The sequence below is a fragment of the Brachycentrus maculatus genome, unplaced genomic scaffold (assembly GCF_059751285.1).
Source record: "Brachycentrus maculatus isolate JH-2025_06_01 unplaced genomic scaffold, ASM5975128v1 h1tg001561l, whole genome shotgun sequence".
Classification (NCBI taxonomy): Eukaryota; Metazoa; Arthropoda; class Insecta; order Trichoptera; family Brachycentridae; genus Brachycentrus; species Brachycentrus maculatus.
Window position 1 is genome coordinate 24342 of NW_028282189.1, and position 11656 is coordinate 35997.

Consider the following 11656-nt stretch of genomic DNA (forward strand, 5'->3'; position numbering starts at 1 on the left):
CGCATGCTGTCGTCACTGGAATACAGTAGAACTCCAAACAAATTGGACATGCTAATTCCAAGGGCTTCTATTCCGATGGTTTTTAAAAGTAGTTTGATATTTCTGAGCTTATAAGCAATTTACTTTATAGTTTTTTGTTTAATTTTTCCCTTTTGTTGCCTCTGAGCTGCATGAGAAGTGCCCGCTTATCTGGACTTATTTTTTTATCTTTTGAGTTACAAGAAGAGTCTGCCTCTACTTTGTGACGACTCGTGGTACTTTTACAGAGCCTTATGATAAATAGAAAAGGGATACTTTTGGAGCTGCTTAACGACCCAGTCTTGGCTGTTGGTCCAGATTGCCCAATTCGACGCCTGCATCATATAATCAATTGGCTTTTATGGGATATAATGTAATTATAGATCCAGAGTGTAGCTTTAATTAAATCGAGGCTCCGGTTATTATTATAGTCGTTACTATGCAGACCAACTTCAAGCAGATCCGCAGTAAGGTTATCGTTAGATAAATCTTGATTGGTAACGATTAGAATATCCCTGTCAACCCAATCCGCAAGCTCTCTTTCAAGGGCATGAACAAAAAGCCACGATAGTCTCAGCCTGCCTCCATCCAGGAGACTGCGAAAGTTGAAAGGCCAATTACAGATTGCCAAACCCCCAAAACTGCTAGCCAACAATCTTCCACTTTCCTGAACAGCATCTTCAGCAGTAACAGGCTGAATAGATCCGATTGCCAGAAGTTCTCAACCCTGCTAGAGAGCAAAGGCTACAGTCATAGTAACAGTGCTTCTTCTCGAAAGCAAACGCAGCTTAGCTTCAAAGGAATCATAACGACAACTCCCAAGAAACAACAGAAAAGTGGAAAAATAATAACACATGCCAACAAAATAGTATAAAAATGCAGAAAAATTAAATAGAAGACCTACAGACAGCCACAATTCTACATGGATGAACTAAGCAGTTTGCGTAAATTGCAGAACAAACTATTAACCCCTATTAAAAAGAAACAAATGAGCCAACCCGAAAATAGAAACCCAGTCGCGCATCAGATCATGTAAAGCCTTGAAGATATGGTGAACATTTCCAAAACCCATGAAAGCATTGAATTCGATATGTCTCCATGTCTCTGACTAAAAAATTGAAGAAATTGTCCCACCCCAACCCCAACCCCAACCCCAACCCCAACCCCAACCCCAACCCCAACCCCAACCCCAACCCCAAATGCTCAGGTTTATTTAGGTTTCAGCATATTTATGAAACGGTACGAAATATATCAAACTATAGCATAGATATCAACTCATTAGAGTGCTAAATACAAAGTGAATTTCTAGTTGCCCGTCTTCAGCTAAATCAGTGCAATGGACTGCGTTGCGCACTCGATCGAACCCGTATTTGGCTCTTAGACTATTTGGCTCCAGTTTCCTGGCGACTTCGGGATCGTAAGGGCCACAGAAATTCCTAAACTTTTCCACCGCATCATCTTGTCGTATTTCAAGGGCAATTGCCGGCCCTGAAGAAAGCTGGTCGACCATTCTCTTGGATTCAGGCAGGAATTTGTACACTTCCAAAAACTATTGCGAAATCTATGGATCCATCCAGACCATCTGCATGGCACTGATTTCGACAGCCTCCAATGCAAACTTTTCATGACCTTCGATTGCTTATGCCGTCTGAATTAGCGAATTATAAAGATCTTCGGGGTTGTGTCTGAACAGCTGGCCCAGCATTTTTATTCCTTATAAGGCCTACGTCTTTGGATTATATGCCAATTTACTCGACACAGTGTTCGTTCGACTCAGTGTTCGACTCAGTGTTCGACTCAGTGTTCGACTCAGTGTTCGACTCAGTGTTCGACTCAGTGTTCGACTCAGTGTTCGACTCAGTGTTCGACTCAGTGTTCGACTCAGTGTTCGACTCAGTGTTCGACTCAGTGTTCGACTCAGTGTTCGACTCAGTGTTCGACTCAGTGTTCGACTCAGTGTTCGACTCAGTGTTCGACTCAGTGTTCGACTCAGTGTTCGACTCAGTAATCAATGCCAAATAGTAATGCAAAAAAGTTTCCAGTTTGGAGAGACTCAAGAATAAACTTAAAACATTATGATGCTCAGTAGGATTGACTCTGATAACAAATTGCTACACATTAATGACTGAGCTATTCTCCGTAGCAATATATCCGTCAATGTCCTTAGGTTATCGATGAGGATGCCTTTCAGATAATTCGAAGACTCATTTTCGAGGAAGTTTAGCAACTTCATCAGTTCGATTAACTTCTGTTTGATTGTTGAGCTGTTTGAACTTTTTAGTTACTGCACAAAATCATCGATCAGTTTCTTCATTGAACTGCCACTTTCGATGTTTTATTTATTTTGGCTGCATTGTATGATTTTGATGAACAATGATTTTTAAGGATATTGAGTCGTATTTATTTGGGCAGTATTTTAAGGCCGACGCCTAAGGCTTCTGCCGGGGTTTCATAATTTAAATGTTTATGCGTTTAAATTAATGGATATAACTTTTTAGCGGCATTTTGTTATTTATCATCATTTTGTTATTTATCATCATTTTTGAATGTTGCATCTGACTCAAAGAGGAAGATCAGAATTTTGGATAGTATGATTGAAGATAATATGTGTTTCAATATGTTTCAGACCATTTCAGAGCTCATCTATTTGACTTCATTTATGCGCGGCAATCAATAATCATTCATTATCACTCGGAGGCTCCTCTACCTTTTTCCCAGCATAATTTCTTTTCTTCTGAGGTTTCTCTTGTGAGCCAAAAAATTTTTTGTAATTGGCGTAAACTGGTTTTAATTTGGCCTTGATTTCAGCTTTTTGTGCTTCCCAAAATTGAAGCTCTCCTTTAGCATCTTATGCATCTTCTCTTGATTGTTCATCATTACGGGCCCCAAATTCGTTCATCCTTTGTCTGAAATAATCAATTCTGTTGCTAGCTTTTCCCAGCTGTTTTTCCAATTCATACATTTCATTCTCAAGCTCCTCGATGTGAATACTTCGGCTGACGGAACTCTGGGCGGACTTATCATCATGTCTTTAGGAGTAGACATCAGAAGCCTTCTTACTCTTTTCATTTTTTTGAATCTCTCTGACTGACATTTGAATTATCTTAGATTTAAATTATCAACTCAGCAAATAAACAGTATGAGTCATTAAATTGATTATATATTCTTATTTGATCAAAAAGAGTTATTTAGCGCGTTCGAAATGTAAGCATGGCTTCTAATGAAGTCAACACTCTCCTCAGAAACTCTGGGACTTGATGCAGGTTGTTTGCTGCTACGCTTGGATTTAATGAAATCCATTTATTATTCTTATGAGACTTCCATAAAAGAATCTCAATTGCTCGTTCAGCCTTTCGATGATGGCATCTTGTGCCGCGAAATTGATGTACTGTTTGTTTTGGGCGAGTAAGTTGCTATAGAATTGGTGGATAGATTTTAAGGTCCTGTGTTTTGAGGCTTCTTTCAAACACAGAGTCTACCCAGTAAAATTTATTTGATTTGAATCAGGCTCACATATTTTTTGGAACAGGCATTGCGAAGGACTTGAATGAATTCAGCCTCCTCTTGCAATATCTATGATTACAGTTCAAGATATGTGGTCCCGACTTTCTGTTGCGAGTGGCCACCCATAGGACATTGCAGACAGTATTCCGCATAGAGGTTCATCAGAGAAATCACATCGCTCGAAGAGTTTGCTCGCAATAAGTCGTAAGTCTATTGCTGGTAGGCTTAGCCTGTGCTGTAGAAGATATCGTACTCCTGATATTTTTCATTGCCTTTGCTCCGAGTTTGATCCTCATTAGCTTTGCGTAAACCTTATGAGTGATTTGATGATAAATGCCCATTTGACTTTTCCATTTGTCAAGGGCGACCCTATAAAAGGAGTATTTGGATTCGGTGGGCCCATGTATTTCATCGAACAGTTCGTTGAAGATATTACTAACAAAGCCTAAATTCGATTCTGTTGCAAGCACAAAGTTGCTAAAGTGCATATAGCGAGAAGTTAATTGAAGGAGAAGCTCAACTGGATCGGAAATGCTGGATAAATGCACTGCTATTTGATTAAGGTACAAGCCAGTTAAGCCATGCATACTATGAGACCTAGCAAACTAGAATTCTCACAAAAGTACTCCGAAATGTTTTAACAATTTATCGAATGGCTTTGATATCTTATCTATTGCACTTTTTTACGGGTCTGTTGATCCATCATTGTTCTCAGTGTGTTTTATTCGTACTATTCTAGGCTCTTCTTGACCAGCTCGAAAGTTTAATCGTCAATGTCGCATTCCCCGAATTCTTCTTCCATCAGACTTGCAATATAAGATTGGAAGCTGCTGTTGATGTTCATCCCGACTGTTTCCCTGTGAAGGCGAGGCATAGATAAGTCGACGAAGAGGCTTTTCAATTTCTCATGAAACTATTCTTGGACAGCAGCGTACCAGAGAAGTAGCTTTATTCAGTAAAGTTTCAGAATGCAGCAAATGGCGCCTTCAATATTCGGATTTGTCAAGAATACTTTCAATAGGACTCTGAACCTCAGCTGAAATCACATCTTTAATTACAACAACATCAATAACAAGCACTCTATTTTAGCAGCATCATCAGCTTCATTTAAATCAATATTATATTTGTTTGTGTAAATTTTATAGGATTCCGTATACTTCTGTTTTCGATATAGGAAAATATGCTGATGAAATTATTGTTTCGAGTGGGTCGTAAGGATTCATTGCGAATGAACTTAGTTAGGACTGTAGGAAACTATAAGGCTTATTTGTTTGCTTTTTCTTCTTCTTCTCTGTCGCTATCGAACTCATTTGCGCTGTTTTAATCCTCGTAGTAATTTTCAAATCCATACCTTTGTTTGGTTTTCGTTTGATTTAATTTGGGTAGTCTCGGCTCGCCTCTCATAGTGCTAGATCCTAGGTTTCGTAAAATAACTACTCTAATGGTAAACTTGATTTGAGCAAGCTTATTGGATTGAGGATGGATAAAGATTTCAGACTGTTTCATGAAACCAGTAAGAAAGGGCTGAGAGTTCTTGACTCTTAACAAACAATAATGTATATTTTTACATTCCCAAGAAGTAAATAAATGCGATTGGCCCTTGCATCCGTCTTATCTTCAATAAAAAGGGTTGTCGCACCTGATGCACACCCTGTTTTGGTCTTCAAGAAGTATTACTTCCTGCCAATAGAAATCGAACGGACGGAAGCCAAGAGTAGATCGAACTAGGTTACGGTTGCTCGTCTATCAGATATTTTCATAGATTAAAGATATGAAGTATCAGCTATTCCTAAGAGCAATGAATCAGTAAATGCCGTCCGCATGTCATTCGACCCGGCGAATAGATCGACACAATAATTTAATATAATGGAGAACAACTAAAGCTGAAGAGAATAAAATCAGACAGTGTTTCGAAGACAGCTCTCTACTTCGGACGCAAGCATTTATGTAGCCAAATTATGATCAACAAATAAAATCCAACATAATATACGGCTCAAATCTTTTCTATATGCAGCCCACAAATCTACATACGAGAAACTTCTGAAAAAATAATGGAAGATGGTATATAATATGGCCAACCCGAAAATAGAAACCCAGTCGCGCATCAGATCATGTAAAGCCTTGAAGATATGGTGAACATTTCCAAAACCCATGAAAGCATTGAATTCGATATGTCTCCATGTCTCTGACTAAAAAATTGAAGAAATTGATCTTAGTTGTGTTCCTATTAGGTATTTGCATTATAATTTATGATTATATTTGTGCCAAGAGTTGTTGCAAATGCTCAGGTTTATTTAGGTTTCAGCATATTTATGAAACGGTACGAAATATATCAAACTATAGCATAGATATCAACTCATTAGAGTGCTAAATACAAAGTGAATTTCTAGTTGCCCGTCTTCAGCTAAATCAGTGCAATGGACTGCGTTGCGCACTCGATCGAACCCGTATTTGGCTCTTAGACTATTTGGCTCCAGTTTCCTGGCGACTTCGGGATCGTAAGGGCCACAGAAATTCCTAAACTTTTCCACCGCATCATCTTGTCGTATTTCAAGGGCAATTGCCGGCCCTGAAGAAAGCTGGTCGACCATTCTCTTGGATTCAGGCAGGAATTTGTACACTTCCAAAAACTATTGCGAAATCTATGGATCCATCCAGACCATCTGCATGGCACTGATTTCGACAGCCTCCAATGCAAACTTTTCATGACCTTCGATTGCTTATGCCGTCTGAATTAGCGAATTATAAAGATCTTCGGGGTTGTGTCTGAACAGCTGGCCCAGCATTTTTATTCCTTATAAGGCCTACGTCTTTGGATTATATGCCAATTTACTCGACACAGTGTTCGTTCGACTCAGTGTTCGACTCAGTGTTCGACTCAGTGTTCGACTCAGTGTTCGACTCAGTGTTCGACTCAGTGTTCGACTCAGTGTTCGACTCAGTGTTCGACTCAGTAATCAATGCCAAATAGTAATGCAAAAAAGTTTCCAGTTTGGAGAGACTCAAGAATAAACTTAAAACATTATGATGCTCAGTAGGATTGACTCTGATAACAAATTGCTACACATTAATGACTGAGCTATTCTCCGTAGCAATATATCCGTCAATGTCCTTAGGTTATCGATGAGGATGCCTTTCAGATAATTCGAAGACTCATTTTCGAGGAAGTTTAGCAACTTCATCAGTTCGATTAACTTCTGTTTGATTGTTGAGCTGTTTGAACTTTTTAGTTACTGCACAAAATCATCGATCAGTTTCTTCATTGAACTGCCACTTTCGATGTTTTATTTATTTTGGCTGCATTGTATGATTTTGATGAACAATGATTTTTAAGGATATTGAGTCGTATTTATTTGGGCAGTATTTTAAGGCCGACGCCTAAGGCTTCTGCCGGGGTTTCATAATTTAAATGTTTATGCGTTTAAATTAATGGATATAACTTTTTAGCGGCATTTTGTTATTTATCATCATTTTGTTATTTATCATCATTTTTGAATGTTGCATCTGACTCAAAGAGGAAGATCAGAATTTTGGATAGTATGATTGAAGATAATATGTGTTTCAATATGTTTCAGACCATTTCAGAGCTCATCTATTTGACTTCATTTATGCGCGGCAATCAATAATCATTCATTATCACTCGGAGGCTCCTCTACCTTTTTCCCAGCATAATTTCTTTTCTTCTGAGGTTTCTCTTGTGAGCCAAAAAATTTTTTGTAATTGGCGTAAACTGGTTTTAATTTGGCCTTGATTTCAGCTTTTTGTGCTTCCCAAAATTGAAGCTCTCCTTTAGCATCTTATGCATCTTCTCTTGATTGTTCATCATTACGGGCCCCAAATTTGTCCATCCTTTGTTTGAAATAATCAATATGGCTTTAAGCTTCTTCCAGCATTTTTTGCAATCTATGCATTTCATTCTTCATCTGCTCCACGTGATTACTAAGGCTGGAAATACTCTGGGCGGACTTATCATCATGTCTTTAGGAGTAGACATCAGAAGCCTTCTTACTCTTTTCATTTTTTTGAATCTCTCTGACTGACATTTGAATTATCTTAGATTTAAATTATCAACTCAGCAAATAAACAGTATGAGTCATTAAATTGATTATATATTCTTATTTGATCAAAAAGAGTTATTTAGCGCGTTCGAAATGTAAGCATGGCTTCTAATGAAGTCAACACTCTCCTCAGAAACTCTGGGACTTGATGCAGGTTGTTTGCTGCTACGCTTGGATTTAATGAAATCCATTTATTAATTACATGGCACATTCGCATCACACACTCCGCAGTTAGAGCCTTGAATTTGATAGAGGCACTAGACGACAATAAAAACATAAATAATGATGTTCAGGATATGGAATCAGCACGTAAGATGAACAAATGATTTACTATTCGTTCATTAACTCTTCGTCTTCGCTTTCGTATTATCGTAACTGGCTATGATACGAGACAGAAGGCGAACTGGAGTTGCAACTCGAGTTCATGGTTTCATGGTTTCGATGCCTATTTATTCGGCTTTATCATTTCTTCTTATGAGACTTCCATAAAAGAATCTCAATTGCTCGTTCAGCCTTTCGATGATGGCATCTTGTGCCGCGAAATTGATGTACTGTTTGTTTTGGGCGAGTAAGTTGCTATAGAATTGGTGGATAGATTTTAAGGTCCTGCGTTTTGAGGCTTCTTTCAAACACAGAGTCTACCCAGTAAAATTTATTTGATTTGAATCAGGCTCACATATTTTTTGGAACAGGCATTGCGAAGGACTTGAATGAATTCAGCCTCCTCTTGCAATATCTATGATTACAGTTCAAGATATGTGGTCCCGACTTTCTGTTGCGAGTGGCCACCCATAGGACATTGCAGACAGTATTCCGCATAGAGGTTCATCAGAGAAATCACATCGCTCGAAGAGTTTGCTCGCAATAAGTCGTAAGTCTATTGCTGGTAGGCTTAGCCTGTGCTGTAGAAGATATCGTACTCCTGATATTTTTCATTGCCTTTGCTCCGAGTTTGATCCTCATTAGCTTTGCGTAAACCTTATGAGTGATTTGATGATAAATGCCCATTTGACTTTTCCATTTGTCAAGGGCGACCCTATAAAAGGAGTATTTGGATTCGGTGGGCCCATGTATTTCATCGAACAGTTCGTTGAAGATATTACTAACAAAGCCTAAATTCGATTCTGTTGCAAGCACAAAGTTGCTAAAGTGCATATAGCGAGAAGTTAATTGAAGGAGAAGCTCAACTGGATCGGAAATGCTGGATAAATGCACTGCTATTTGATTAAGGTACAAGCCAGTTAAGCCATGCATACTATGAGACCTAGCAAACTAGAATTCTCACAAAAGTACTCCGAAATGTTTTAACAATTTATCGAATGGCTTTGATATCTTATCTATTGCACTTTTTTACGGGTCTGTTGATCCATCATTGTTCTCAGTGTGTTTTATTCGTACTATTCTAGGCTCTTCTTGACCAGCTCGAAAGTTTAATCGTCAATGTCGCATTCCCCGAATTCTTCTTCCATCAGACTTGCAATATAAGATTGGAAGCTGCTGTTGATGTTCATCCCGACTGTTTCCCTGTGAAGGCGAGGCATAGATAAGTCGACGAAGAGGCTTTTCAATTTCTCATGAAACTATTCTTGGACAGCAGCGTACCAGAGAAGTAGCTTTATTCAGTAAAGTTTCAGAATGCAGCAAATGGCGCCTTCAATATTCGGATTTGTCAAGAATACTTTCAATAGGACTCTGAACCTCAGCTGAAATCACATCTTTAATTACAACAACATCAATAACAAGCACTCTATTTTAGCAGCATCATCAGCTTCATTTAAATCAATATTATATTTGTTTGTGTAAATTTTATAGGATTCCGTATACTTCTGTTTTCGATATAGGAAAATATGCTGATGAAATTATTGTTTCGAGTGGGTCGTAAGGATTCATTGCGAATGAACTTAGTTAGGACTGTAGGAAACTATAAGGCTTATTTGTTTGCTTTTTCTTCTTCTTCTCTGTCGCTATCGAACTCATTTGCGCTGTTTTAATCCTCGTAGTAATTTTCAAATCCATACCTTTGTTTGGTTTTCGTTTGATTTAATTTGGGTAGTCTCGGCTCGCCTCTCATAGTGCTAGATCCTAGGTTTCGTAAAATAACTACTCTAATGGTAAACTTGATTTGAGCAAGCTTATTGGATTGAGGATGGATAAAGATTTCAGACTGTTTCATGAAACCAGTAAGAAAGGGCTGAGAGTTCTTGACTCTTAACAAACAATAATGTATATTTTTACATTCCCAAGAAGTAAATAAATGCGATTGGCCCTTGCATCCGTCTTATCTTCAATAAAAAGGGTTGTCGCACCTGATGCACACCCTGTTTTGGTCTTCAAGAAGTATTACTTCCTGCCAATAGAAATCGAACGGACGGAAGCCAAGAGTAGATCGAACTAGGTTACGGTTGCTCGTCTATCAGATATTTTCATAGATTAAAGATATGAAGTATCAGCTATTCCTAAGAGCAATGAATCAGTAAATGCCGTCCGCATGTCATTCGACCCGGCGAATAGATCGACACAATAATTTAATATAATGGAGAACAACTAAAGCTGAAGAGAATAAAATCAGACAGTGTTTCGAAGACAGCTCTCTACTTCGGACGCAAGCATTTATGTAGCCAAATTATGATCAACAAATAAAATCCAACATAATATACGGCTCAAATCTTTTCTATATGCAGCCCACAAATCTACATACGAGAAACTTCTGAAAAAATAATGGAAGATGGTATATAATATGGCCAACCCGAAAATAGAAACCCAGTCGCGCATCAGATCATGTAAAGCCTTGAAGATATGGTGAACATTTCCAAAACCCATGAAAGCATTGAATTCGATATGTCTCCATGTCTCTGACTAAAAAATTGAAGAAATTGATCTTAGTTGTGTTCCTATTAGGTATTTTCCAACCCCAACCCAACCCCAACCCCAACCCCAACCCCAACCCCAACCCCAACCCATTTAGGTTTCAGCATATTTATGAAACGGTACGAAATATATCAAACTATAGCATAGATATCAACTCATTAGAGTGCTAAATACAAAGTGAATTTCTAGTTGCCCGTCTTCAGCTAAATCAGTGCAATGGACTGCGTTGCGCACTCGATCGAACCCGTATTTGGCTCTTAGACTATTTGGCTCCAGTTTCCTGGCGACTTCGGGATCGTAAGGGCCACAGAAATTCCTAAACTTTTCCACCGCATCATCTTGTCGTATTTCAAGGGCAATTGCCGGCCCTGAAGAAAGCTGGTCGACCATTCTCTTGGATTCAGGCAGGAATTTGTACACTTCCAAAAACTATTGCGAAATCTATGGATCCATCCAGACCATCTGCATGGCACTGATTTCGAACCCAGCTTGGAGAATATCGTCTAGGATCTTTCCAATGTTTTTCTATTTCACGGCGTGCGGCTTAATGAGGCAAAGCGAGCAGTTACTAAGGTAAGGTTTCGACTGAATTATTATAGGGCTATACCTTAATTTGTGGAGAAAAAATGAATTTAATTTAGTTTTCGGCAGATTTCAGGCTATCCGACCCATGACACGCATTCTGAGTCCCGTCAGTTCCATACAAGGCTCTGAGGCTGTATGGAGCCTCTTACCTAGCTTTCTAGGAATTCGTAGGCCCTATTAGTTTTCTCCAACCATTGATTGCGTCGGGCGCAACCAACTCCAAACCGACACTGAAATCGGAAGTCATGAAGTCAATGAGTTTATCGTAGAAAACCTTCCCTTTATGCTCAGCATAAAAATGCGCAGCCTCTTCCTGTCTAAGCTTGAACATTTTGAGATTCCCAATAATGAACTGTTTTTCAGCTGCAGCAATGATCTTGCCAATGTTGAGATAGCAATCGGGCTTGATCATTCCATAGGTTTTATTGGTGACCGATTCGCCTATGAGCCCCTTCCTGGTGAACTCATCCCCGAAGTCAATAATCTTGAGCTGCCTTCCGTAGCAAGTCACGACATTACCAATGTAGAGATCCTCCAGCTTGATGTCGGGATACGCTATCTTCTTGAGGAACACCTTATGGTTCTTCATATCATGCTGCATAATTAAGGCGATACCATTTAGA

The 11656-nt window shown here is 38.9% G+C and overlaps 2 pseudogenes; both read right to left on the minus strand.

Annotated features, from left to right (window-relative positions):
* Positions 1 to 1288: 1288 nt before the first annotated feature.
* LOC148298820 (nucleoside diphosphate kinase 7 pseudogene) lies at positions 1289 to 6169 on the minus strand (annotated as a pseudogene).
* A 4892-nt stretch (positions 6170 to 11061) lies between these two features.
* LOC148298821 (nucleoside diphosphate kinase 7 pseudogene) lies at positions 11062 to 11634 on the minus strand (annotated as a pseudogene).
* Positions 11635 to 11656: the final 22 nt, after the last annotated feature.